Source organism: Aotus nancymaae, unplaced genomic scaffold (assembly GCF_030222135.1).
Source record: "Aotus nancymaae isolate 86718 unplaced genomic scaffold, 86718_ANA_hifiasm-v0.15.2.pri h1tg000108l, whole genome shotgun sequence".
In the NCBI taxonomy this organism is placed as follows: domain Eukaryota; kingdom Metazoa; phylum Chordata; class Mammalia; order Primates; family Aotidae; genus Aotus; species Aotus nancymaae.
In genome coordinates this window covers 13,123,346-13,135,847 of record NW_026988523.1, presented here as the reverse complement: position 1 = coordinate 13,135,847, position 12,502 = coordinate 13,123,346, and the positions used below count along the sequence as shown (strand labels likewise).

The following is a 12,502-nucleotide window of genomic DNA, read 5'->3' as shown; positions in this document are numbered from 1 at the left end:
CGGGCTGAGGCTCCCGAGGGCTGCTCACTGCAGAGTCCCAGAAGAGGCAGGTGGCCTGCTGGCTCTGCAGAGGACTTTGCAGGCCCAGGGCTTGGAGGAGTCTCCTGCTGAGGCTGCTCTATGTGGGGGAGCCACATGGTCCAGCGGGAGGCCTGAGTTGTGTCTGTCCTGCCAGGTGCATGGTGACTACAGGACCACCAAGAAGACTCAGTCAGCCTGCCCAGGACAGAGCCCCGCCTGCCGGGCCTTCTTCCAGGACCCCCGCTCCAGCTTGGGGAACTGCTTCTGGGTGGTGAGTGTGAGCCTGGCCCCTGGGGCACAGAAAGCCCTTTCCCCTTTCTCTCTCTCTCTCTCTCGCTGTGCTTTTACAGCCTGTAGAACTGTGAGTCAATTATCTCTCATTTATGAACTGCCCAGGATGGAGTGTAGTGGCACTATCTTGCCTCACTGCAACTTCTATCTCCCAGGTTCAAGCAATATTCTTGCCTCAGCCTCCCCAAAATACAGGCATATATTTTTGGAGAGATGGGGTTTTGCTGTGTTGGCCAGGCTGGTCGTGAATTCCTGACCTCAGGTGATCTGCCTGCCTTGGCCTCCCAAAGTGCTGGGATAACAGCTGTGAGCCACCGCTCCCAGCCTCATTTGAATGTCCACCACTGTTCAGAGAAAATGCTCAGCCCCTGTTTTCCCTCTGCTCTCATACCGCAACAATCATCATCAACACAGAAGATGACTTCTGTGAGCAAATGTAGGGGGTTTGTCCCCACTACCAGGGTGGACCTCTAATTCAGTTCTAACACTAGCTACCTTGAGCCAGCATCAGAGCCCGCACGGTGAGAGATTCTTCGGCCAGTGCTGCATGTGACTGCCACAGCCCAACCCCCACTAAAAGGGTCAACAGCAGAAGAGAAAATTAATCAGTTGGAAAATATGACAAAGGGAGGATGAAATCAGAGGATCCAACATGTCTCAAATTCCAGGCCAGGTGAGGTGGCTCATCCCTGTAATCCCAGCACTTTGGGAGGCCAAGATGAATGGATCACCTGAGGTCAGGAGTTCAAGACCAGCCTGGCCAACATGGTGAAACCCCATCTCTACTAAAAATTCAGAAATTAGCCGGGCGTGGTGGTGTGTGCCTGTAATCCCAGCTACTCAGGAGGCTGAGGCAAGAGAAATGCTTGAACCCAGGAGGTGGAGCTTGCAGTGAGTTGAGATCTTGCCACTGCACTCCAGCCTGGCGACAGAGTGAGAGTCTGTCTCAAAAAAAATTTCCAGAATGAAAACAGAGACAGGACCCAGGACCCTTTAGAGTCAGGAGGCACAATCCCCAATACAATAAATCCATCCATACCTAGTCCCATCAAAATAAAATTGAACAACAGGTCCTAAAAGCTACTGAGGAGGGTGGAAAGAAGGAAGAACATGTTGACAATTGCTTTCCCACCAGCAGCAACAGAAGACAGTGGCGTAAGAGAAAGTAAGCCTGAGGTTAGAGATGATCCCCAGCTCAACTATTACTGAATGAAATAACCTCTCAGCACTGATCTGTCTAGAGATCTCTTTACTGAAATGGACACTTACTCAAGGGACGCATCCACGTGTTCATTTACGTAGTGTCTGTGTCTGCTTTCCTGCTACAGCGGCAGAGTATCTGCAAGGGAGACCACATTTCTGCTCTCTGAAAGTCTCGATTAGGAAGATGGAAAGATAAGCTACAGATTGGGAAAAACGTTTACAAACCACCTATCAGACCAAGGATGCATCCCCAGAGACTCATCTCTAGAATATACAAAGAACTCAAAGCTCGAAAGTAGGCCAGGTGCAGTGGCTCACGCTTGTATTCCTAGCACGTTGGGAGGCTGAGGTGAGATGGCTTGAACCTGGGAAGTCAAGGCTGCAGTGACCCATGATCACACTCCTGGCTGCATGACAGAGTGAGACCTCGCCTCACAGAACAAAACCTCCAAAGTAACAAATGGGAAACAAACGCCTGAACACTGTTTTCACTCCCAGTCATAGAGAAACAAGGTAGTGCCACACACCTGAGCTCCGGCGAGTTCCGGCACAGCTCGGCGAGTTCCAGGGACCGCGGCATAAAGCATTAGTTGAACATCGAAATGGCCAGGTTGTGATTTCAGCATCCACTGATGAGTGCACTAGAAAAAGCACTGTTCTGGTGCCGAAACGGTGGTGGCTGTTGAGAATAAAGAGAGGCTTAGAGGCAGGAATCAAGGTCACGGTCTACCAACCGGATCTGCTCGGGAAGCAGCATTGGACTCATGAAGTGCCAAGACAGGAGGTGGCGTGGCTCCACGGGGAGCTCGGAGAATCTGGAATCAAGCAGAAGCACTCGTTATTCTGACTGTGTAAATACAAAACTATCAGCTACTACAGCCATCAACAGAACATCTGGGGGGACAGGCAACGCAGAAGATTTATAGCCACAGGGTAACAATGGAGTATTATCTGCAGTTAAGGTCCTCTGTCTTCCTCTTAGGGTTTTTTTGTTTTTGTTTTTTTGAGACGGAGTCTTGCTCTGTCACCCAGGCTGGACTGCAGTGGCACAATCTTGGCTCACTACAACCTCCACCTCCCGGGTTCCAGCAATTCTCCTGAATAGCTGGGATTACAGGCATGTGTCACCGTGCCCAGCTAATTGTTTTGTGTTTTTAGTGGAGACAGCGTTTCACCATGTTGGCCAGGATGGTCTCAAACGTCATCCCTCATGATCTGCCTGCCTTGGCCTCTCAAAGTGCTGGGATTACAGGTGTGAGCCACCGTGTCCAGCCAGGTTTATTTATTTTTTAAAATCAAGGGCTAAATTGTTCCCCTCTCTTGGACACCAGTGAAGTATTTACGAAAAGCAGTCACCAATTACGGTTAAATTTTGACGGACAAATTAAAAGGTGGTTATGTTACAAAATAAAGGCATCTTATGAACTCTCAAGAAGAGGAAGGAATTAAGACACTTTTTGTTATCTTTTTGAGACAGGGTCTTGCTCTGTCCTCCAGGCTGGAGTACGGTGGTGCAGCCTCCCAAGTAGCTGGGAGTACAGGCGTCCACCACCACGTTTTTGTATTTCTAGTAGAGATGGGGTGTTTCACTATGTTGGTCAGGCTGGTCTCAAACTCCTGACCTCATGTGATCCTCCCACCTCACACCTGACCAGAGAAATTAAGACATTCTCAGATAAACAAAAGCTGAGAGGTCATTACATTGGGACCTGCCCTGCAAGAAATGCTAAAGGCTGTCCTTCAAGTCAAAACAAAAGGATGCTAGGTGGACATTTGAAGCCACATATAAAGACCTGTATTATTGGAATTTTGATTCATATCTCTGATTATTTTATTGGATTTTAAAGAGATGTATAACCATATGTCTATGTTAAATATATAATTTATTTTAAAAACATTAGGCATGGTGGCGTGCACCTGTAGTCTCAGCTACGGAGGATTGCTTGAGTCCACGGGCTTGAGGTCATGATGAGCTATGACAGTGCTACTGCACTCCAGCCTGGGTGACACAGTGAGACCCTGTCTCTAAAAAATAAATATACTTTGTGACATCAACAACATAGGAGGGGGCAGAGCTGTCAAGGAGTAGAGGATCTGTATGTGATTGAACTTACTAGTTTAAAATCAATTGCTATAACTTCAGGATGTTTTATGTAATTCTCATGGTAATTACAAAGAAAATATAGAATGTACACAAAAGGAAACGAGAGGGGATTCTAAGTGTGTCACACAAAGCAATCAATTAAACACAAAGGAAGGCAGAAGGAAGGAAATAAAACCATAAGCCATGCAGAAAACAATGCACAGAGCGGCACTGGGAGGCCCAGTAAATGGTGCTGGGGTCCTCCTAGAGCAGCTGCTCACTGAGTCCTTGGCTGTGGGCCTTATGGCACAGTAACCCACCAGGCTAGTGAGTTTCGTCAGATGATAATCTTTAAAAATGCAAATGAATTCCACAATTGAAAGACTGTAAGAGACTTACACATAGGTTGAAAGAGAAAGGATGAAAAAAGATACTCCATGCAAATGGTAACAAAAAAAGAGGAGGAGGAGCTAGACTAATATCAGACTAAATAGACTTAAGGTCAAGAGCTGTTATAAGAGACAATAACAGTCAATTCACCAAAAAGAGTAAGAGTTATACATGTGCATGCAGTGCACCTCAGTGCTCCTAAATAGATGAAGCAAACACCGACAGAATGAAAGGAGAAACACAGTTCTATGATAACAGTGGTGACTTCATCTCACTTTATTTTTGCTTTTTAGACAGAATCTGCCTCCGTTGCCCGGGCTGGAGTGCAGTGGCATGATACGGGTCACCGCAACCTCCTATGTTCAAGTGATTCCTGTGCCTCAGCCTCAGAGTAGCTGGGAGTACAGGCGTATGCCACCATGCCTGGCTATTTTTAGTAGAGACAGGGCTTCACCATGTTGGCCAGGCTGGTCTCGAACTCCTGACCTCAAGTGATCCACCTGCCTTGGCCTCACAAAGCGCTAGAATTACAGGCATGAGCCACCGTGCCCGGCGCAATAACTCACTTTCAATAATGGATACAACACCCAGACAGAAGATCAAGAAGGAAACAGAGGGCTTGAGCAATACTATAGATGAATTGGACCTACCAGACATACACAGATGACTTCACCCAGCAGCAGAATACACATTCTTCAAAGTACATGTGGAATGTTCTCTGGGGAAGATTATATATTAGGCCTGAAAGCAAGATTTAATACATTTTAAATGACTGAAATTATAATAGCAGAAGGACAACTAGAATATCCACAAATCTATGGGAACTAAACAACATAATACAAAACTACAGATCAAAGAAAAATAAGGAAAATTACAAAGTATTTTGAGACAAAAACAACTTATCAAATCTTATGGGATGCAGCAAAAGCAGTACCATGAGGGAAATTTACAGCTGTACACGCTTACATTAAAGAAAGCGGGGCGGTGGCTCACACCTGTAATCCCAGCACTTTAGGAGGCTGAGGCAGGCAGATAACCTGATGTCAGGAGTTCAAGACCAGCCTGACTAACATGGCAAAACCCCATCTCTACTAAAAACATAAAAATTAGGTGTGGTGGCAAGCGCCTGCAATCCCAGCTGCTTGGGAGGCTGAGGCAGGAGAATCACTTGAACCCATGCGGCGGAGGTTGCAGTGAACTAAGAGGGCACCACTGCACTCCAGCCTGGGTGACACAGCTAGACTCCATTTTCCCCAACTCCCATGCACACAAAAAAAGCAGCAACCAGGCGTAGTGACACTGTTCTATAATCCCAGCTACTTGGAAGGCTGAGGCCAGGAGATTGCTTGAGCTCAGGAGTTTGTGACTAGCTCAGGCAACCAAAATCCTAACTTTGTACCTTAAATTATTAGAAAAAGAAGAACAGCCTAAACCCAAAGCTAGGAGAAGGAAGAAAGTAAAGGTTAGAACAGAAATAAATGAAATAGAAGATAGAAAAACAGACCTATAACTACCAAGGAGATTGAATCAGTGACCAAAAACTTAACAAGAAAGAAAAGTACAAGAACAGATGGCTTCATGGGTGACTTGTACCAAACACATACAGAGTCAATACCAGTCCTGCTCATATTCTTCCAAAATACCAAGGAAAGAATACCTCCAAACTCATTCTGCGAGGCCAGCATTACTGATACCAAAGGCAGACAAAGCAGCAGAAGAAAACACACCACTATCCCTGACCAATACAGATGCAAAGTTCTCAGAAAAATACTAATAAGGAGAATTCCACAGCATCACAGAAGGATTATTCGACTGGTTAAGTGAGAGGTATTCCTGGAATGCAAAGGTGGTTACCATATAAACATCAGTGTAAGATATCCCATTAACAGAACAAAGAAAACCATGCCTATTTGTTTCAATTGGTACAGAAAAAGCATTTAACGAAGTTTAGTACCCTGTCATGATTAAAAGCATACTGACTAGAAATAGAAATAATCTCCATGTAATAAAGGTCATAGGAACAGCCCCAAGCTAACATCATTCTCGATGATGAAACACAAAGTTTTGCAAGATGAGGAATAAAACAGTGATGCCTGCCTTCATGATACTGGAAATCCTAGCCAGAGCTATTCAAGGAAAAAGAAAAGGCGTCTAAATTGGAAAGGAAGAAATAAAATTATCTCTGCTAACAAATGACATGATCTTTGTAGAAAATCCTGAAGACTGCATGAAAAAAAAACTGTTAGAACTAGTAATTTGTCAAAGTTTCAGGATTACAAAATCAGCACACAAAAGTCAGCTGCATTTCTACACACTAACAGTCAACAATCCAAGAAGGAAATTAAGACAATTCCTGCTGGCTTGGTTGTGGGTACCTATAGTCCCAGCTACTTGGGAGGCTGAGGCAGGAGGATAGCTTGAGTCTGGGAGGTCAATGCTGTCGGTTTTTATAATGACTATGTCTGTGAATAGCCACTGTACTCCAGCCTGGGCAACATAGTGACACACTATCTTTAAAAAAGAGAGAAAGAAAAAAGTCAGTTTACATTAGCATCAAAGAGAATAAAATAGGAATAAACTTAACCAGGAGGCAAAGACTTTGGCAGGATTTAGAGTTCCAGGGACCGGTTGTGTAACAAATGTAAAGTAATCTCATATTTATAGATTACAAGGCTTAGTTTTGTTAAGATGTCAATATGACTCAAAGTGATCTACAGGTATAGTATAATTGATCTCACAATCTCAGTGACATTTTTTCTTCAATTATAGAAAAATCCATCCTTATAAATTGCGTAAAGTTTATATGCAATTTCAAGGGATCCCAAATGGCCAAAGCAATCTTGAAAAAGAAGAACAAAGTTGGAAGTCTTTTACTTCCCAATTTCAAAATGTATTATTAAAAGCTACAGTGGTCAAAAGTGTGGTATGGCAGTAAAGACAGACAGAGAGGCCAGTGGAATGGAATACAGAGTGCAGAAGGAAACCCTTACACACACGGTCACGTGAGTTCAATAAGGATGCCAAGACTATTCAATCAGGGAAGGGACAGTCATTCAACAAATGGTGTGGGAAAACTAGATACCCACAGGCAAAAGAATGAAGTTAAACCCTTACCTTATAGTGAATCAAAGACCTAACTGTAAGCTCTAAAACTATGCAACTCTTGCTTTCTTCGGACAGAGTCTCGCTCTGTCACCTAGGCTGGAGTGCAGTGGTGCGATCTTGGCTCACTGCAACCTCCAGCTTCCGGGTTCAAGCAATTTTCTGCCTCAGCCTGCCAAGTAGCTGGGATTACAGGCACCCACCACCATGCCCACCTAATTTGTGTATTTTTAGTAAAGACGGGGTTTTACCATCTTGGTGAGTCTGGTCTTGAACTCCTGACCTCGTGATTCACCTGCTTTGGCCTCCCAAAGTGCTGGGATTATAGGCATGAGCCACCCTTCCCAGCTGACAACTCTTAAAACATAGAAGGAGAGCTTCCTTTGGCAATGATTTCTTGGATATGACACCAAAGGCCCAAACAACAAAAGGAAAAGTAGACAAATTGGATCTCATGGAAGGATGCTATTAACAGAGTGAAAAGGTAACCCGCAGAATGACGGGACAGATGTGCAAATTCCATGTGACAGAGTTCCCATCTAGAATAAAGCACTCTCACAATGCAACGACAAAACCCAACTACTGCAGTTCAGAAATGCGCAAAGGACGTGAATAGACAGTCCTCCAAATAAGAGAAGCAAATAGCCAATCAGCACATAAAAACATGCTCACCGTCACTAATTATTAGGGAAACAAACCGAACCCATGTGGAGAGGCTGGGCGCGGTGGCTCAGCCTGCGGTCCCAGCACTCTGAAAGACTGAGTGGGCAGATCACTTGAGGTCAGGAGTTTGGAACCAGCCTGGACAACGTGGTGACACCATGTCTCTACTAAAAATACAAAAATTAGCTGGGTGTGGTGGTGCACGCCTGCAGTCCCAGATGCTCGGGAGGCTGATGCAGGAGAATTGCTTGAACCCAGGAGGCAGAAGTTGCAGTGAGCCAAGATCACACCACTGCACTCTAGCCTGGGTGACAGCAAGACTCCACCTCAAAAAAAGAAAAAGAAGAAAACCTACATGGAGAGGCCACCTCAGGCTCATTAGGATGGCTGTAATCAATACGGAAAATAACAAGCGTTAGCGAGGATGCTGAGCGGTTGGAGCCCTTGTGTACTCTTACTGGGAGTTTAAAATGGAGCTGCAGCTATGGAAAACGGTATGGCAATCCATCAAAAAGTTAAAAATAGGCCAGGTCCAGTGGCTCACACTTACAATCCCAGCACTTTGAGAGGCTGGGGCAGGCCAATCATTCGAGGCCAGGACTTCGAGACCAGTCTGGCCAACATTGTGAAACCCCATCTCTACTAAAAATACAAAAATTAGCCAGGTGTGGCAGTGCAGACCTGTAATCCCAGCCACTTGGGAGGCTGAAGGATAAGAATCACTTGAACCCAGGAGGCAGAGGTTGCAGTGAGCCAAGATTGTACCACTGTACTCCAGCCTGGGTGACAGAGCAAGACCCTGTCTCAAAACGAAGAATTACCATATAATCCAGCATTTCCACTTCTGGGTATGTACCCTCTAAAATTCAAAGGGCCTTACACATTTATACACTGATGTTCATAGCAGCGTTGTTGAGAGCAAATTCTGACATGTGTGAGAAATGATACTGTTTGCTGAGAAATCCTGAGAGCGGCGGCAAGGGAAACCTAGTTACCCGCCCCCAAAGCAGAAAACTGCTCAAAGCATTATAAAACAGTAACCAATAGAAATATGTCTCACACCGGATGAATTAGTTCTTTGAACACAGGATACGCGACCCTTTCCTTTGTTCCCTCACAAAGAGCACTTTCTAATTTGTCTTTAACCTACAGTAAACACACAGTAGCTGCCTGGTTACCTTACCTTTAACCAGTGAAAGAACACAGCGCATCTGCTTGTAAAACTTGTCACTGGAAAGTCAAGAAGGAATACGTAGGTCAGTCTGCTCTGGACTCTCAGCTGGAGATGCTGCGAGACCCCTGGAGCTCCACTCTGAACCCACCTTTTGCTCTCTCTCTCTCTCTCTTTCTCTCTGGCTGTTTCTTAATTCCTTCAGCGCCGCCTGGGTTGGGGTCTCCATGGCTGAGCTGGTCTCGGCACAGCGTTATTCACAGCAGCCGAAAGATAGCAGCAATGCAGGTGCCCACCGACAGATAAACAAATGTGGTCTCTCCATACACTCAAACGTTACTCAGCCTTAAAAAGGAAGGAAATTCCGACACACGCTAGCACATGGATAAACCTTGAGAACGTCACGCAAAGTGAAATAAGCCAGTCACAGAAAGAGAAATACTGTATGATTCCACTTATGTGAAGGACCTGGAGTGCTCAGATTCAGAGAGCCAGAAAGTGGAGTGTTGGCAGCCGGGAGCTGGGACAGAGTTTCAGTTTGGCAGGATTTAGTGAGTTCCAGAGTTTGGCTGCACAAAAATATTAATGTACTTCCACTGAAGTGTGTCCTTCAAAATGGTTATGGTCAATTTTATATGTGTTTTACGACATTTCAAATTTTTGTTGGGAATGTGTATTTACTGAGCATCTCCGTGCTGGGCATGATGATACCATTATGAACACCGTAGTTATAAAAAACACTCTTAGGGAGGTAAAATTCTAAGTGTAAAAACCAGCACAGACAGACCCACAGGGCTCAGATAGCAGGCTTATTAGCCAGAGATTATAGATTTCAGCAGGGAACCAGAAATTATTAAAATTACTAATCACTAAATTTGTAGTTTAGTAATTAATTTAGCCAATCAGCTCATTTACTAATTACTGAAAAATAAATATCTGGAAAAGAACCAGAATGTAGTAGACAGAGATGGCAGAAAAGGCCACCTAAAGCCCATCTTTCAGACAGTGCTCTTAGCAGATGAGAGATAGAAGGCACTTCCTGGCCAGGCGTGGTGACGCATGCCTGTAGTCTCAGCTACCCAGGAGGCTAAGGCAGGGGAATCACTTGAACCCAGGAGGCAGAGGTTGCAGTGAGCCATTATCACGCCACTGCACTGCAGCCTGGGCAACAGAGCAAGACTCCATCTCAAAAAAATAAATAGCAGGACACGGTGGCTAACGCCTATAATCCCAGCACTTTGGGAGGCTGAGGAGGGTGGATCACTTGAGGTCAACAGTTGGAGACTAACCTGGCCATACCCCGTCTCTACTAAAAATACAAAAATTAGCTGGATGTGGTGGCAGGCATCTGTAATCTCAGCTACTCAGGAGGCTGAGGCAGGAGAACTGCTTGATCCCAGGAGGCAGAGGTTGCAGTGAACCACTGCACTCCAGCCTGGGTGACAGAGCAAGACTATCTCAAAAAAATTAAATAAAACCCAACTTTTAAACAGTTCTCCCAGCAGATGAGGGCTAGAAGAGCGCTTCCTTACCCTGTAGCTCTGAGTGTCCAGTCTGTGCCTTTGACCACCACATTTGATGAGGCACAGTAGAGCAGCCTCCACTGCATGCTGCACTGAAGATCCCACCCACACAGTCAGAGTTCCCTTTAGCCTGCACTTTGGGTTGGATGCATCCTGAGCTACCGAAGCATCGTGTGCTAAGGTTCCACCCTCCCCTGGGCTGGGAACTATGTCTCGGTCTTCTGTCTCCAGGGTGCTGGTGGCAGAGCCTGACATGGAGAGAGCACTCCATAGATGCTTGTTCAATTTCCTAGGAACTCAACAGGCTGGGCTTAACCCCACTGCCCACAAAGGCCTGGCAAGTGCAGGGACTCATCAATCCGTGGCTGCTGCTCTTACAGAAAGGGGAGAGGGAGTGGATGGAGAGTTGTCCTTTTAATAAGGAGGGCCAGGGGCTGTAATAGGGGCCCCAGCATAACTTATCTCAGGAAACAGCAGGGTCCCCTCTTCTCTGGGGCCCATAGCCTGGCCTTACTTCTCTTCTCTCTTCTTTACAGTTTGAGACTTCATCTAAGCCGGCACTAGGCTGCCAAAGACTTTGAACTCCTTCACCTTCTACTATAATTCCAGCTCCTTGATGAGGGCAAGATTCTTGGCTGGGACAGAATGACCAGCATGGAATGCCGGGAAACTCAGAACCGCACGTGCTGCAAATGCAGGGAAGAAGAGCTATTTGCCATTGTGCTCAAAATACTTCTGAGGACTTGAAACTCTCCCACTGGTCTGGGTAATTCTCCTATTTCCTCCACACCTCCACTGTAAACCAGGAGACAGCACGGCCAGTGAGTCCCAGCCCTGCAGAGAGAGCTCTACCTGGCTCCTGTTCATGCCCAAGGTTTTTATTCACTTATTCAACAGCCATGCAGGAAGCCACCGCTTCAGAACGCTGACTGTGCAGAGGGGAACAGGAAGCCAGGTTCTCAGCTGACTGGTCCTGGCTTTCCCTGCCTGCTCCAGGGGTCTCCTGAGGCAGGAGGTTATTTGAGGGGAACTGATGGCTCTTCAGAAGCCCGGTAGAGAGCAGCTCTCTTTGGGGTAGACACACTGGGACTGAAAGCTTTGGAGGGCCTGTTTTTTTGGAAGCACCTGTGAACTTGGGCCCCCAGGCTACAGCATTCAGTTTTTTACTTTCTTTTTGAACATAACCTTTTCCTTTTGTGCTATAGCTGGCCTGGAGCCAGAACCTGAGTAACGCCATTTTATATAACAAAGCTGTGTCTCCAAAAATCAGTTGTAATAACTGCCCCATTCTCCTTCCAATAGCTGCTGACTTGGGTTCTGTAAATAAGACTGCTAGTCTGCTCTGGATAATGTCCACCAGGTAAAGTTGTTTACATTTCTCATCAGTAACTGACAGAATTGCTGGCCTTTGCTTATCAGGATACGCAGCCCAAGCTAATTTCATCTTGGCCCCTGTGAACTAAGATCTGTAAATTCCACCGCTACCCAAACAATGTGTAAACTAACGTTTATCTTGACTTTTGTAAATCATTTATGTAGCAATTAGAGTGACAATAAGCCCCTGAGCCCTTGGAATGTCCGGAGGCCCCCACCCCGTCCCTGCCCAGGAAGAGATTTATGGAATCCACCAGCCCTCGGAATGTCTGAAGCCCGTTGATCCCCCTCCCTGTTCGTCCCCCCACTCCCAAGGTGGTTTTTTGGGTATAAAAAGACTTTGCACCCTCCCTTCGGGGCCACGGGTTAGAGAGACATGAGTCCTCCGCGGTCGTCGGCAATAAAGACCCTGCAATTTGGCATACTTTTGTCTTGGTGAATTATTTTAATCTCGCATCCCAATACTACATTATTCTGGAGGCCCCAGCGAGATATTCTCTCATCACTAGACAAAAGCAATCTCAGACTCTCGCCCGGGTGGCCGCTTCCACCTTGGGGGCCTCTAGGGGAGGCGCCCCCTGAGCTATCTCAGGGCCCCAGAGCGCCACTGAGGAGGCAAAGCGACTGCACGGCCGACATTCACCCAAAATTCCTCAGGGTCCTAAAAACCTCCGGAGGTAA

General features: G+C 46.1%; 1 protein-coding gene across 4 annotated transcripts in view; it reads left to right on the top strand.

Annotated features, from left to right (window-relative positions):
- LOC105711631 (uncharacterized) overlaps positions 1-12,225 on the top strand; it is a 100,295-nt gene extending 88,070 nt beyond the window's left edge. For all 4 annotated transcript variants that reach the window (XM_064370499.1, XM_064370496.1, XM_064370497.1 and 1 more), the window contains 2 exons: positions 176-292; positions 10,984-12,225. The gene's annotated coding sequence lies outside the window, so the exon portion shown is untranslated. The remainder of the gene's footprint in view (positions 1-175; positions 293-10,983) is intronic.
- The last annotated feature ends 277 nt before the right edge of the window (positions 12,226-12,502 follow it).